At 34.0% G+C, this 17,631-nt stretch overlaps 1 protein-coding gene across 7 annotated transcripts in view; it reads right to left on the reverse strand.

Moving 5' to 3' along the window:
• Positions 1-17,631, reverse strand: part of PTPRD (protein tyrosine phosphatase receptor type D) — a 1,172,279-nt gene that overhangs the window by 549,400 nt on the left and 605,248 nt on the right. For all 7 annotated transcript variants that reach the window (XM_054517855.1, XM_036402900.2, XM_036402899.2 and 4 more), the window contains one exon: positions 9,543-9,565. The gene's annotated coding sequence lies outside the window, so the exon portion shown is untranslated. The remainder of the gene's footprint in view (positions 1-9,542; positions 9,566-17,631) is intronic.

A 17,631-nucleotide genomic window follows, 5' to 3' on the forward strand; every position in this document is an offset into this window, starting at 1 on the left:
CCCATCCATCCAACCATTCCAGGTCTCTCTGCAGAGCCCTTCTACCCTCCAACAGATCAACACATGACCCCAGCTTAGTGTCATCTGCAAATTTACTAATGAAAGGCTCAATACCCTCACCCATGTCATTGCTAAAGGTATTGAACAGAACTGGCCCCAGCACAGACCCTTGAGGAACACCACTGATGACCAGCCACCAGCTGAATGCAGAACTGTTCATCACCACTCTCTGGGCCCATACTCACTGATTATGAAGCTATAATTACCTGGACTTCTTAACATTCTGATAAATGCAGTATCAGGCATCTTATTTAGATGAAAATGATCCTCAACACTACCAAAATGTACATAAGAAAAACCTGCAATGAGAGGAAAATCTTCCATGACTATGTTACATTTCTCCTCCTCCTAATTTGCAAGTTTTTTTCTTTCAAATGAAAGGGATAGCAGGAAGATTTCAAAGTGGTGTTTGCCATGCATTTCCAGGGTAGAAACAGTTCCTCTAATACAATAAATTTCACAGTCCACTGTGTTTCAGGGATTAGCACCATTGTCACTTAATTTCAGCTATAGCACTCAAAAGCAAACTGTAGTCTCTTGATATTATTACAATATAATGAATAAATGCATTATAAGAGCTGTAGACAACCATTTGCTACGTAGATATTAATTCCCAGCTTTCCCTTCCCTCATCAGGAGAGGAGCAGATAAGAAATATTTCTAATGCTCTGAATCCAGAAGCTGAGGTCTCCAGCTGCCCTAGATCACTATTATGGAGCTGAGGTACCAAGGTGTGGTACTAAGCTTTTGCCCATCGTACTTTTCCAAGTGGTGTCTATCATGGAGAATCTTACAGATAAAATAATTTCTTAATCATTATTGCTTTCTTCATCAGCGACTGTGCGTATAGTACTGTGGGTGTACATTTAAAATTAGCTTGTACTCCCTTTTGTAGCTTCTCAGCAGACAATGGAAAAAAATTTCCATTGCTCTTTCACCACAGCTTCTGTTTGCCTTCAAGTAGCCTACTATAGAAGAAAGAAAAGGAATAGAAATTGAGAGTAAAATGGCATTTTAGACTCTTTCTTCTGTGGGCTCATTAAAATTTACGAAGACAGAAGTGAAGATGAGAAGTATTGCTTAGGGTTGATTACAAGTTTTTTACAGGCCTGAGTTAAGGTTGTAAGACCTTTTTTTTTCGAACTACCTAAAGCAGTTTCTAAAAGCAATTAGCCTTAAAGAAATCCCTTAATACTGGTCCCAAAACACAGCACTAATGTTTTTTTTCAAATATGTGACAAAATCCTGCTGAACCAAGACTTGATTTCAAGTTTCTCTATAGATAATTTCAAAGACAAATTCAGACAATTTCAAAGAGATTTTAGGGATATTTTTAGAAAAAATTTCTGATATGAAATGCTTTAATTTCTGTTTTAAATTGACTGGAAATCATAGAAATGATTCAGAGCACTGACAGAAGTATGCCTTCTCTCACAGAGCCACTGAATGACTGCTAAACCTCAGCTGTGATATAAAGATGGGAAGCTGTGTCAGTAGATCACAACAATTACAATAAGCACATAAATACAGCCGGAATCAATGGTTTTGCTACATGAACAAAGGCTACTGACAGCAGCAAATATGAGCATGTTTTTGTAAATGTGAGTCACTAGAATATTAATATTTACATATAAGTTTTCAAAACAAAGATTAGATTTTTTTTAATTGTCTGTGGCTTATAGCTGACACCAGCTTCTCTTGATTTATTTTATGTCTTCTCAAGAATATCTCTGTTTTGAATAATCCCTTTGTTAACAATACTTGCTTTTAAAAACTAATCTAGAATTTTCACTGATTTCCCATATATGCATAAGCCTGCCTAAAATCAATTATGTTGTCAGAAGAATGGAATTGGCAAGCATTGTAGATAGATAAATTATCCATCCACAGACAAGTGCAGAGAGAAAAATATATAGATGTGCAAGGATAAAAATTTTTTAACTTTCCAACATTTAAAAGAATGAACAATAAGCCCCTCACAGCATTTTCATTGCCGTATATCACAGTACTCTCAATAGGCTGGCAATAAATCATCTCTATTAAAGCTCATGTCTGGATGCTAATAGCCAATTACTGCATTAGTATTTAATTGTAGAAAATATGTGTACTACTTTAAAGATACATTTATTACACTTCATGCATGTCAACTAAGTTATTTTCCTATGTAGTTCAGTTGCAAATTTCAGATTACAACAGAAGTTTTGATCTACTTATTGGGAGCAAGTTTTATTTAAAATTTTTCTGGTAAAAGTCGAGTGGTAATACAGTATGTTTCCTCAGGTTTCGTTCTGGAAATTACTGTAAAAGATGGAATATAAACACCCAAGCTGGCTACTACTCTGTAAGGAAAGCATCTTCTTTTTTACTTGAAGGCTCACTAAAATAAAATGTGATAACAGGCAAGATGTCAGTCTCAAGCCTTGTTGCTTTTTTCTTCTTTAAGGACTGAATATTTACTAATACATTTCAGAGAGGCAGCCTATAATTCTGTTATTATTTTTGGAAAAAAAGATGAATGCTGAGATTGGCAGGGGACTAATTGCAAATAAGGGAGTGCAAAATTATTATTTTTTTAAAACCTATAAAAGCTGTAGACTAACAGGTAAACTAAATCCCCTTAAACATTAGAATTCCTGACAGCTGCAAGAATAAGAATCTACAATGGCGGTAGCCAGTACTATGCAACACTGAACCATGTAATTTACATCTTAGTGAAATTAAACATAGTATAATGGCTTAGCTTCCAGGCAACAATGCTATTAAATTTGCTGTAGCAGATTATGACATCATCTGAAACCCCAGGATACACTTTCAAGCCAGCTATTATGCTTGTAATATATACTACTTTTCTGGTTAGTTTTTCATTTAATTCATTGCAAGGATTATATATCTCAATGGCTGCACACACAATCCAGCAGAATGGCTCTAGAATATTGGTGAGCCGAAGTAATGTCACTTAGGGAACAGAAGTGATATTATTATAAGGGGAAAGAGGTCAGTAAATGACTTGATGTCACTCAAACAGTACTTGTTAGAACTCCAATATGCCTTTTTTTCACTTTTCTTATCCAAAATGTCTTTCATTTTATCAAAAAATCCTTCAGAAGTTATGTTTTTAAATTCCTGCTGTTATAAAATGGTGTATTTAGTAGAATAAAGAGGTAGAGATGCAAGATAAATAAGGGGGTTTTGTGTGCCAAGAATCTGGTGAAGACCCTAGATGGATGTGAAAGCAGTTTTCCTTATTGACAGGTGAACAACAATCTTAACTAGGAAGATTTTCTGTGATCAGGGCTCCACCAGAGATTGCCTCAGCTGCCTACTGGTCTGGGCTCTGGTTCTCTGATGAGCTGCCAAGAACAGCTCTTGAATGATATCAAGATGGGTGGGGCAAACTGCTATAAGCTATATATTCTAGAGCGGTGAGAATAATAAATGATGTTCTTGTCAATGTTTAAACATATATTTAACTGTACTCATCCAAGGAGTGGGTGAACCTACACAGGCAGTAATATTGTGTACTTTCATTGAAGTCAGAGACAGATTATCCTCTTAAGGGCAATATTCAAAATGTCTAAAATAATCAGTGTCCAACTCACTGAACTTGGTAGCCCCCCCATCTCCTTTTAGTGCCATAAACTTAAAAAATTGCATGCCAAAAAAATTTATATGAGGTACCACAATATTTAAAAGCTATGTGTCTATAGCTCTATAAACAACTGTAAGCATGTCATATGTTTCTGTATATGTCTTGAGGGCAGGCAACCAGATTTCCATGTAACTTCTGACTGGATGAGCTGTTCCTTAGTAACAGATTAGTATTGATTTCAATGCCAGGAGTCTTACAGAGCTAATCTTTATTGCCACTGAGCAGGTTTATCAAAAGTTATATCCTTGTCCTTGGTCAATGCCAGTGCCTCAATTGGTTAATTAGTTAGCTAAATGTGGATATATTTTCCCTCTTTAGAGTTCATCTGCCAGAAAAGTATTTTATTTATATATGCCCCCTTTTATTTTCACTGAATCAAAGGTATCAGTCACACTGTTGATAGTTTGCTTTTTAAACACAGATTTGTTAAAATAAAAAGGTATTCAGATATAGCTGGATCACAATTCATAATCAAACTCACTGATGTACTTTGTACTTTGATTCCTGTGGCACAAGCAAAATACTTTTCTAAGTAACAGTAGTAATTGAGATGTACACTGACATTTCCATAGCCTACTTATCTGCAAATATGTTATTATTCCATTGGCTTCTAAGTAAAAGTAGAGTAAAAGTAGGTTCTTAACTGTGGATATCTTTATTTGAAATCTCATAGTGTTGCTTTTGCATGTCATACTCCTAAGGTAGAAGAACTGTAGTCTTTTCACTAGAAATAACCAACACATATGCTCTAAGAAAGCACCAAATGCAAAACCAGACCTAGAGGTGGTCTGAAGGCAGTTCCTCTTCAGTGCCAGCAAATCTTTAGTTTGACCTGTTTCCTTTTGCCAAACTAGTCCTATTTACTTGCACCACTGGCTGAAAAAGGCCAGCTGAACTGGTTTTACTGGAGTCAGAAATGTAATTTGGTCACTCCACTGAGTTGCCTTTTCCAAAATGCTCTTAGAACTTCAAGCAATGCAAAAAGACTCTGTGTGTGTGTAATCTCTGGCCAAAGGTCAATGCAGTACAGGTTTCCTACAACTTGTAAAGACTAGTGAAGCAGCTAGCAAATGCTACAGCTTGTTTGGCTGCTGTCATTACCTAAGTAACAGCAGCTGATTTATCCATATTTTTATATGGCTTCCATCACCAGCTAAGTACATTTCCTGCATAGACAGCAGTGTTTGTAGATAGAAACAGTGAGAAGAGATGAGTTTTGCAATGAGAGTACAAAAACATTCCAGGAGAATTTTATCTTTCCTCTTAATAAAAAAAATCCAAACAAACAATCAAACAAACAAATTCGGGATGAATCTTAAATTTCTAAAACATTTGATAATAATAAGCAAACAAAACCACTTCTCTCACTGCTCAAAAAAAAAAAAAAGGAAGAAAGAAAATGGAAACTCTAAACTTGTTCAGGAAGAGAAACTAGTAACATTAGCTCAGCTTACTCTATGACAAGTAATGCCTTTGAAGCCTATTTCACAAATGCAAAATTAGACATTGACAATTGAATTTACAATTATTACAGAAGAGAAACAAATATCTGAGAGACTGATGGGCAGCTCTGCCTTTCTGCTATTGTTCACAAGGTTGCTTTATAACAGGTTTATGGGACAGACATTGCAAAGCCTCAAAAGCAGGCAGGTATAAACAGTGAAATCAATGTCCATAAGCAAAGCCCAAAAACTACAATCCTTTTAGCCTAGACTGTTTCCTCCTTTACCTCTATCCCTGCAAGCAATGCAACATGTTGTTGAGCCATTTTGTAAATCCTTTTATATTTTTCCTCTTATTCTATTTATTCTTTGGTAGCTTTTGGTATTAAAACTGATATTCACAAAACTGAGCGAGTTGATTAATAGGTATTTTATACATCTGGTATTTTCTCATAAAAGACTGGTAAACTTATTTCAATTATCATACCACCAACAAGGATGCAATCTGTTCACAATGGCTGTTTACGAGTGGCTGCTTTGGGTAATGGCTGTTTTCTTAGCATGGGAAATGAAATATAATATTATTAAACAGAGATATGCAGAATGGTGTGTCAACTTATCCATCTTCCTGATGTTTATAGGCTTAATTTTTTGTAATGTTTATTTTATTTTATGGGACCAAACGTTAAAGGATCACTTATTTGAAAGCATCTAATTTCTTTTATTTTGGTTTTAATGTCCTTGAATATTAGCATCCACAAATTCATGTGCAATCAGTGCAGAAAACCTGTGGTAGGTAGTCTATTAATCCTATTTAGAGAAACATGTTGTAATGAGAGAGATAATGAACCAAGGAGTTTAATTTTTTTATGTTTTACCCACAAGGCTAAGATTGTCTTCTTTGGTGTTTTTTTTGAACAAATCACCTGTAAAATATCTTAAAATGATGCATGATCATCTCAAAATTGCTATGAAAGTACAGTGTGGATGAGAAAGAAGCAAGTGCAAATACAAGACTGGATGGTGAAGAAACAGACATGCACATTGTAAAGATTTTAAACATAACAATAATTAAAATTATGTTAGATTAATACCTCATGTAGTGAAAGAAAGCACTGTGGTAAAGATTCAGCTTCTTAGGAATCATTAAAGTACAACTATTTATATTTGAGCAGGGAAAGAGTTTTTTTTAGATTTGCAAATTATCAAACAATACCTTCTTAGATTTCAGTACATGATATTTGAAATGCTAAATATATCAGAACACTTTCATAAACCACTTACATGTCTAACAGAGACAGTATCTGTTTCAGATACTAAGATATTTAAGTCTATCATATACAAATTTGAATTTCGATTAAGGTTTAATTTGGGGCAATAAGAAAGAAATGCATATTTCTTCAAAATATAAATGGATAATGAAAACATAAATGTTTCTAAAATTTTAAAGAGCTTTAAAAACTAATGTTCTTCAACAAATGGTATCTCGGAATTTACGCAGATATAGAGACATAGAAAACAGAAATCACATACATTCTCCTGCCAAATAAAAATTTCTTGCTGCCTGCCATTACAGAAGTCACTGCTGCTAAGAGAACTATTTAGTATGGAATGTTTCCTTTATCTTCTTTCCTCATACCCAGTAAACATATGCTGAATGCTTTGGTGTCTGCCACCATGTATTTTTTCCCTCTTTGCATATAAACCTTGACTGCTGGTAGTGATAGCACCTTTGCTCTGCTGTCAACTTTAACCCGCACTGTTGCTCCTTAGAGTAAAAGTGGATGTGTTCCGCAGCTGTTTAGATAATATCTCCTTCCCCCTCACATAATTATTCTCACAGTATTTGGTTCTTGTAGTTTCAGCTTCTCAGCAATGTGTTAATAGAGAGCAATAGCTGAGGATTTTTCATGAGGAATTATATTTCTGGTTACCTAAGATAAATAGTATGAGATAAACAATTTCAAACTTACATCACTACCACTAAAGGCAGGCCATGCAAAACATGCTGCTGAAGTTTTGCCACTGAAAGCCTTAGTTTTATGAAACCAGACTGCCTTCACTAATGCTTACCTGAGCTCAAACAATTTCAGCTACAAAGACTACCTAAGATGTCTCTTATGCTTATTGCATAAGGCTGGTTCCTTTCGATTGTGGTTTTTTGATATGAAATTAATGAGGTTTTTAGCCTCTAATACATAGCCAAAGATGCTGGAAGGACAAAGAAAGGAGGTTAAAAGGACCATTTAAAAATAAGGAATGCATTGAATACATTAAATTCATTGGGTGAACAGTTTAATGAAGAAAAATACTAATTAAATTATTAAAATCTAGATTTCAAGTAGTAATTAAAAAGGCAGTTGCTACGCAACCAAAAGGATTTTTGTGACAGAGTGCAGAAATATATTTGTTAAGTATGCTGGTATTTCACTTTGACCTTTTTCAGTCATACACCTGCCCAAACTGTCTGTAAATATATTTTTGAGAATGAAAACATTATAAGATATCTGCAGGATGAAGAAGCAGAAAGAATATTTGAATTAGTTAATGGCTTTTATTATGGTTAAAAGGTTAAGGAATCTGTGATAAAAATAGCTATTCATATATAATTATAGAATTTTTATGCTGATAACTAATGGATTAATTCCTGTCCCAAACACAGGTCCTGATCCTTAAACATAAAAACATTAATTTTTATAATATAGTCTGTGAGCTAAACCTGCCCTTTCCTGAAGGTTTTAAATAACAGTTAAATCTATTAATTGTATCAGAAACCTAAGTAGTTGTTCATAATAACTAAGGCCAATTTTTGCTTTCCCTGGAATACTTAGTCTAAGATGTGTGTTGATTTCTGCTATAGTATCAATTGTTACATGTGGAAGATTTCTGTTGCTGTCATGTTATACTGATACATGGAAGAGAGAACACCAGTACGTAGATAAAGAGTGACATACAAAAGTATATTGTTAGGACACATATATAATTCTATGAAGAAGCATAAATTGTGTTCAAAATATATATGGAGTACTTTCACATATACCCCACAGTCAGGCAAATTCTGCCTTGGGCTGTGCTTTGCAAATGGGAGGGAGATCTGGTCTGGTGGATCTGAAGGACTCAGCTCAGTGGTTAAGTCAGTTATTTCTTCAGGTTGCTTACTGGTCGTGTGACCAAACTCAATTTTCTTTAATTAGTCCTATAGTCCCACATTTAAATTGCAAAATATTAAAGATTTTGCTTTGTTGATGCAGATTCCTTCCCACTGATATCTCAGCCAGCAAACTGGAGGGAATCTGAATTTGGTCTAACCAACTGGCTTCTGGAGAGATGCTGGATCACCACCAGCCCCTGACATCCAGAAGCAAAGGGCTTGCTCTCTGGTTAAATCCTGTTCTCTGCACTGTCGCTTGCTTGCTCTTCTTTGATTTTTAAATAACAGAGTGAACAATAGTGATTCTTAACCAGAATGGAATTTTTTGCAGATGTGATTATTTTTCTTATGACTTCCTTAATTTCCAAACATAAATTTATGATTGTTTTCTAGGTAGCTTCTCTTCAAGCAACCACTCAGAATAGGCCCTAAGGCCTCTTTTCAGATGCTGGAGCAGAGGAACTATAAGATCTAAAGACAGAGTGTATCAGTAGGGTGGAGAGATTCCTAAAAGGAACTCTGGGACATTTGCTTATCATTTGTGCAGCGACATGTAAACTTCTATACACTCTTACCCTTCCATGCTAGGAATCTAGATGAAAATAGAGTATTCTTGAAAAAATTCTGTAGGTTCTCTCTCTATATGTTAGTTAATGGGTGCTTCCAATTCTGTGCGACATCATTACAAAAGAACGTGTTGATTTCTAGATATGTGTCCTGATAAACTCAGTTTTATCTCAAATCTATGTAGAAAAAGCAGGTTCAAAACTGTCTTTAATCAGGAGCACCATCTTGTGTTTCTTTTTTTGTTTAAAGGCAATTTTAAAGTTCTATAAAGAAAAAAGGGTGTGTTCCCCTGCCCAGTGAAGCTACAACTGCCTGAAAGCTTTCTGTTTTCCTGGCCTCCAGATAAAAGTCAAAAATTAATTACAGGAAAATTTCAGCGTCACTGGAAAGACAGGAGTTAGAAGACACCATTATACTTCAGAACTATTTATAAACACATAAAAAAAAATTGATCCTTTTAGATGAAAATCTTATCCAACAGGCCAATGACAGGAAGAATCCACAATACTTCTCTATATTGTGGAAAAGAGATTTTTTGCTGACTGTAAACCTTCTCTGTAAGTTGCCATAGTGAATAACTACTAGACACAAATCACAATAACATCATAAAGCTTTAGTAGCCTTGGCTTTAGTAAATTAGTTAAATTACCCAGTAATAAAATGAGTCTCCTACCTCAACTTTGTGAATTCCAACTCCTGTTAAAAAAGAGAGAAAGGGAAAGATTTTCAGAGAAGGGTACAGAAAGAAGGACATTTAGCATTGTTTACCAAATAATTCACAGAAAACAAGTTCACAAGTTTGATTAGAAGAAAAATTATATAAAAAGAATGTTCCCCTGTTATAGAGAGAAAATAAACATTTTTCCTATATGTAATCTCCAGCTATAGGAAGATTTTGCTATTTATTAAAATATTTTTATGACAGCTCACTGCATAAGGTAAGGTATTATCATAGGAGAGAATGATAACTAGGAGAATCTGTGCTCCAATTTGCAGGTACAAAGAAATTTTAAAAATACATGAAACTGAAGTTCAAAAATACTTTAATAAAGTCACTAGCTTGAAGTTTTAGCCCTGTCTTTCAATCAACTAAACAATAAAACAAATTAAACTTTCTTTTTTTTTAACGTTAATATATGGTTCTCTAAGTTTCTTTCTCAGTCATGTTATCTGTCATCTTCATTTCAGTTAGCTTGTTAATGTGTCCTGCCATTACTCTACTCCTCTACTAATGTCCTGCCATTACTGCTACATGTGTACTCTGCTGTTGCTGATGCAATGACTCTACATCATACACTTTCCCAGCAGTGTCAGAAGTCTGAAAAATTAGGAAGTAAAGATCAGGAAACACACATTCTAAAAATAATTTTTAATAAAATATATCAGAAGTGAAATTTACCTACTACAAACCACAAAAAATTACAAGAGATTTCCAAAAGGATTTAAATTTGTTTAGCTCTGCAAATTTCCTAAACTACGTAGTATAAAAGCCACAATTTTGACTATTTACATAAGACATTTATTCTCCTCTCTTCAGTTACTTCCTTGGAGGTGGAGTGAGAAAACCTTGTAAGACATGGTAAGAAGGGTATAGGAATAGGATTTAATTTTTTTCTCCTATTTTGATGGTCTCAGGCACTATCAATACCAATATCCGTTTCATATTACTTATTTGACATAATTTAACTTAGTTTGTGCACCAAACTACAGTTGTCTGTGAACTTAAGGAGTGATTTAAAATATAAAGAAAAAGGAATTGTCAGATAGATAGCTATAGCTGTTAGTAAATGACCGGGTAAAATCTCTATACAAGAGAAAAAGAGTTCAAGTCACCTGGATTACAGGTTTCTGGGTTTTTTGTTGTTGTTTTTTTTTTTTTTTTTAATTTTGTCAATAAGCAATGGATTATACTTGACAACTTTTCAAATCTATATTTTGGAATGCAATCTGCAGCAGATAATCATAATTTATTTTATGTAAGACAGTGTCCTGCAAAAACAGTCCTTATAAGGTTTAGACTCTTTCAGAAATCCACTTCATATTTATGTCTAAATAAAGCAGACAAATATCATCTTCTTTCCTATTAACACCTCTGCAGGAGATAAAAGAACCCCACTCTCCACTCTTCCTTTGTATCCTGTTGCTTACTTGATATAGTTACAATACTGTCAGAAAAATTCTCAAAGCCTTAAGGAAAGGAGCAAGTTTGTGGAATTAGCATTTCATATTTTTGATGAACCTGAACTAATCTTGTAAACTCCTTAGAACTTAATCCCACCACTTTTTTTCCAACTGTTGCTTAGACTCAATATCATGTTTCCCCTCTAATAACAGCTCTCTAGATTATATTATGGATTTTTAAAATATTTTTATTCATTTGCTTTACTTTTCTAGAAATACATCTCATAGTTTGAAAAAGATTGCCTAAGAAGGCAGGGCAAACAAGTCATGTAAGATCCTGTAGCCTTTACTAATTTTGGAATCAATTTCTCTGTGGTGTTCCTCCAGTTCTGTTGAAAATCCTAATTACAACATTCATAGATTTCTTTCTTTTTATGCATGGTAAGATATCTTATTATGTTTTTTGGGTTTTTTTTTTTGGTACTTTGGGCTTTAGCATGTATCAGCTTATAGGCTTTATTTCATCTTTATCTGTATATCCAGTGGGAGTCAGTATTGAAAATTAATTTGATTGAGCATAGCAGCCACATTGTGCAGAATATCATTCAGTGAAGAGACTAGATATGACAGTTACAAATAATTTAGGAGAAATTATCACTGAGAAAGGAAAGAGAGAAATTTGTTTGATAGTGTCAGGTGTCCTGAATGCACTGATCCCTGTGTAGAAGAATCAGAGGGTTTTAAAAATATTGCTGATAAGGAAGACAAAACCAAACAGACCCCTAAACTGAAGTCAGTACTACACCCTCTGGTAGAGTGACCTGCTCTTCTGAGATGACCTGCTTTGGAATGTCCAGGTCTGGGACCTTCAACACAAGAAAGGTGTTGACCTGTTGGCACCAGTCCAGAGTCACTACTTTGATTTTAGGAGTTTGAGCAGGTCACCTGTGAAGACAGGCTGAGAGAGCTGGGGCTGTTCAGCGCAGAGAGGACCCTATAGTGGCCTTTTAGTACCTACTGGGCACCTACAAGAAAGCTAAAGAGGGTCTTTTCACAAGGGCACACAGTGACAGGACAAGGGGGAATAACCTTAAGATGAAGGAGAGTAGGAGATGTAGGGATGGTGAAGCACTGGAACAGATTGTCCCAGAGATGATGCGGGCTCCCCATCCCTGGAGGCGTTCAAGACTATGCTGGGGGGCGTTCTGAGTAAACTGGTCTAGTGGAAGATTTTTCTGCCCTTGGAAGAGAGGATGGAACAAGATGATCTTTAGGGTCCCTTCCAACCCAAACTTTTTCATTATTATCTGATAATGAATTTATTGGTGGAAAGCTCTTGTCAGTGACACTTAAGGAGAGTCATACTAGATACTATTAAGGCAGGATCATTATCTGTGTATCATTACACAGCAAGAATTACAGTGACTGAAATATCAAGTATAGAGTCAAGTGCCACATTTACAAATTTCTCCTATTATGTAGAAATATCAAGTTTTCATAAGTGCAAGGACATCTTAACAAGTCATTGGATTTGCTCTCACTTTCTTTCTTTGTATTTATGGTGACTTAGCTTAAAGCAGACCTGGCCTTATTCCTTTTTTATCTGCTTAGAACTGTATTTCATGCTTATTCTGATCAGTCAGAAAACTAGAAACAGAAAACAGAGAAGTAAAATTTAATTATAAGTGAACGATTGTTTCTTTGAATTTTTCATACCCATAGTGGGTATCTCTTCTCCAATGTTTTGCCATTCTAGTTATTCATAGAACTTTTGCTGTGGATCATTAAGTTAATGAAATAACTTCAAAAGAAAATGTGCCTTTCGAAGCCTTTCCAGACACAATTTTGATACTGCACTTGCTCTGTCATTGGAATATTGACTATCACAGCTTCACTGCCTATGAGATTGGATTAAGATTCTGGAAATAATTTTTTTTAAAGGGTTGAAATTACATGGGGCTTAAAGTGTTTTAGATAATGAGGCCTTGGATGATCCCATCTTGCATGCTGCCTGCCTTCAGTTCAATACTTGGATCACAAAACTAGCAGTCCTTCCTGGCTAATGGAGTTTGGAGTTATGAAACAATATAAAAGCTGTGATTTACTGGGGAGCTATAAACATCTTTGGGCTACTTCTTCTGCGCTATCATCTTGTACTCCTACTTGACTCTGGATCTTTAGCATTAGTTTGCTCTCTTGACTTCATAAACTATATGTTCTTGTGACCCTTAATTATAACAATTCTATTGAAACTTCAAAAACTGGATGTCTATAGCCCTATTCATTTTACATGAGAACAAAACTCACTGGGGGAATTATTTCACTTCATGTGATAAAAATTATGTTCAATAAGGTATTGCGATTACATTTAGTTCCAATTTCTTATCAATTGATACCTTTTCTTCCCAAGTATACATTTGAATTATTTTTATTGTCTTTTTCACATTTATTCAGAAATACAATTCAGTGAGTTTGGGATAGATTGGATTGCAGATTTTAAAATTTATTCTGATTATTTTTGGCAAATTCAGCAGTCAAGATATTTTTGTATTACTCAGCATCTTCATCCATGGAGACAAGTCAGCATGATAATTTAATGCTATGAGTGTAACTCAAGTTTTATATTGTGGTTTTTTTTTCCCCAGATGGTAGTCATTAAAGGGATAATCAAACACAAGACATGGAATATACTTGGGAGATTTTAGAATATAGTGATGGAAAAATGTTACATGTTTTAAATGTATGTTTTTAGTTGATCTTTCTTCCAATAGTCCCTTTCAAAAAATAAAACACAGCAAATATTAAATTAATTTCAGCTTCATACTTCTGGTTGTGTGCCACCTTAACTGTTTTATTTCATTCAAGTGGTGAATAACCAATCCTGATTCAATCTATCATTAAATCAAATATTCTCTACAGGAAAGACTATTCGTTGTCATAATACCAATTGTCTTATCTAGTCTTTCTGACATCATGGGAGCAATATAGATATTTTCTGGATTTGGATTGTTATCCATTGTATCAAAGTGTGCAATAATATTTCTTGTTATCAGCAATTCTGAAAAACATGATGCTTATTTAGAATAAAAGAACCAGTTTGTCTTTTGAAAAAGCTTTACAATGAAAAAAAAAAAAGAACTTCTTGCTTTACATTTTCTCTTTAATTTTTATATCCTGTTAAGAAATGTGACTGGAAATACTATTAAAATAAATAAACAAGATTGAAAACAAGGCAATATTGTTGACTATTTTAATATAAGGAAGAAACAATCACTTTATGATTAATTTATATAAAATGAATCCTTGTGGAATTTGTTTGTTTGGTGGGGTTTTTTTTTATTTTGTCTGTGTATGTGTTTTATATTGAACTGTAAGAAATACTGGAAAAGTTCAATCTGGACAGTTTAGCTAAAAAATGGTTTCATGTGTGGTCTGCACTCTTGATAGTAAGGAGTACTATTAAAATTGGTGACTGGAAAAAAAATGAGGTAGGATCCCTGTGGTTTTGATAGTCTGCTGGTTTAATATTTAAAATATCAGATATAAATAACTTCAACATTTGGAGAACTGCCAGAATATGAATTATAATATCTAGGTCACTGCCTGTTTAAAACACTATTATCTTCTATCTAGAGTAAAACCTTAAACAGACCTTTTATCTACCAAATAAGCTGTGCTGAGGCATTTTTGGAATACCATATGTATGTATGGTACATATGGTATTCCAAAAACACATTTTGCTGCAGGAAATCATAAAAGGAAAAATCATAAAGAAATAATTTTGATAAAAAGGATATTTTTAATCTGTTCATAAATCATTAAAACTTGATTTCTTTCCCCCCACATATTTGTCTCACTTTACCAAAACTATTGGTTTTATATGCAGTTTAGTCACATAGTTACAGTTTTTTGTGCTGGAGATAGTAGGATAATTTAACAGGTTGTGTTTCTAAAAACAGGTTTTTTTACACATCGAGACAAACTTGTAAGAGGGAAAATGTTTGGGAATAAAAATTCATTAAGTTCAGTTACTGAAAAGGAGCAAGTCAGGAACTGAAATGACGAGGTTGAATACGGAATCATAAAGGTGCTCATTTTTCTCACTAAAAGAGCTAGTGTTATAAGTAGATCTTAGACTAGTTCCTGGAGCTCGTAGCAAAATTCATTGCTATAAAATAGAGACACCATCTATGTAGTTCATGGTATAGCAAAGTAGAAGAGATTAAAAAAGGAAAAAAAAACTTATGATAAACAGTCATTCACCATGTTGTTCTAAAATTCACATTTTTATCTCTCTACAAAGGATACCTATGGAAAATACCACTGCTCCAAGTAGATGGAAAAGATTAGAGGGACACAGAGTAGATGCTTCAGAAGGGTAAACATTAGAGTGACACAGAATTTAATGTCATGGGCTTTGTATGAAAAATTTTTGGTTTTAATTAAAACCACTACAGAGGCATTAACCATTTTATATATATATATGTATACACACACACACACACACACACATACACATATATATATATATACATTTATATATATATATACAAATACATACACAATCATATACACACACATACATAGCACAGAATTTTAATTGAGTTCCACCTACTCCTATAAAGAAAAAATGAGACAGTCAGTTACATTTATAATAATCACTGATTCAAGATCAGGACAACACAGCGTTGTGAAGAAGAGCCTTTAAAAAAGGTTGCAATGGGAAAATAGATGAGAGACATGGAAAAAAACTAGTTTGATAATATATTATATTATTTAAGACTCTCTAGACTGTCTCTCCCCCCCAAAAAAACCAAAAAATCCTGCTTATCAGTTGGAGTTAATATTCTTATGATCAGACTGCCTATTTTATGTTCATTTTACATTTACCTAGAATTTGAATAAATAATAGCTGATGTTCAAGCTAGCTAGCCTGAACTGGTTGTTACTACAGTTTATGACACCTCTTATTAAAAAAATTTCCTCTGCACATTTCTTATGTTACTGCGATACAATGTTTTATTATAATTTCAGAGTCTGGTTGTGTAAGGCTTTGAAATAGTAAGCTGAACTTACCTTCCATGATGGTTTATTTCTCACAAAACAAGCATGTAGTGCACATATGGCCAGGTACTGGACACAGCTGAAACAACAGCTGATGCACTGGAATATCTCAAAGAGTGGGAAAGCAAAACATCAAAAAGTGAAAAATGGCCTTGCTGTCAGACTGTGGCAGTAATTTGAAAACAGGTTTGCACATCTGAAAAGACACCTGAAATATGTATTATTGAAGAAATAAAATATAGCTATTTCATCTTAATTTTCTTCACTTTTTAAAGAGTACAATATTGTTGGTATCCCTTAATGTGAGTCATGTGGCTCAGTATATTTATTAAATCTGTAACTAAGAAAAATTTTCTGTGGCTTGTGGAAGTAATTATCACCTCTTTTGTGTTCATGATGGACAGAAAAAGTTATGACAAAGGTGTTGATTAACAAGTGATCTTGCTTAATATAAATATTGAGTGAAAATAGAATATAAATATTGGGTGAAAATATAATTTAGAAAAGTCAGCATGTTCCCCAGAAAAATGGAAACCTAGTAGCTAAAAAAATTTTTCATCTCCCTTATACATTTTGGTAAATTTTGAGACCTGTATCAACCATCTATTTGTACCTTGCCCAGTGACTAACACATATATTTACCAGAAAATAACAAAATATCAGATATTGCTTTTTAGTTATATGGGCTATAGCTCTTGCATAGGAAAGCAAGAAAAAACCCCAAAAAAATGAAATGAGTGAATTCTAAAAACAGCTTGAAATATGCATGCATCATAATAAAACTAAAATAGATAAAATCAGCATATTCTCTTTCACCTGTCCTTGTCAACATATACTTCTCATATGCTTGTTAACTATGAATTCTGGATGAAATTATGGATGGATGTTGCTCACAGCTGAAATTCTGATGGAAAATTTTGCTGAAAACTCTTTATTACGGTCCATCTTCCATGAGTGACTTAAGGGCAGTGTGTGAATGGATAATTTTGTACATATTACCTTTAGGACATATCCAAAGGCTCAGATGGAAAGTTCTTTGAGCTACCTTAGAATTAAGAAGCACAAGGTACTCAGATATATGACTGACTGTATAGCAGATTAACAACTTAGAGCTGCATTCCTTGCAGGATGTGATAGAAATTGATGATTTCTTATGGCACAAGTCTCATAACAACAGGACTTGTACAGTCTGTCCAGAGGAATGACAGACAAAGCTACTTTCTTTGGAAAGAAAAGGACTTCTAGACTAGCCTAGTTTCATTACCTTCAAGAGCAAAACCTGGCTCTTTGATGCTTGGTGAGAATACCTAGAAGTCTCACTGAAACATTAATTTTGATTTTAAACATTAAAGTAAGCAATTAATAATTTTAAAAAAAAGTAAGTTGTTGACCATACATGGACATGGGTCAGCTCAACTGCCCTTTAGAACAGAAGCCCAATTACACTAACTTTGTAAGGCAAGATACTTAAAAGATAGTCTTTAGTTTTTTCACAGACAGAGAAATATCACTCTTGTTGCTATTAGGCCTCTTTCCTTAAAAATTTTAAGGCTAATACATTCTGAGTAATATGAACT

The sequence above is a fragment of the Molothrus ater genome, chromosome Z (assembly GCF_012460135.2).
Source record: "Molothrus ater isolate BHLD 08-10-18 breed brown headed cowbird chromosome Z, BPBGC_Mater_1.1, whole genome shotgun sequence".
NCBI classification, from domain to species: Eukaryota; Metazoa; Chordata; class Aves; order Passeriformes; family Icteridae; genus Molothrus; species Molothrus ater.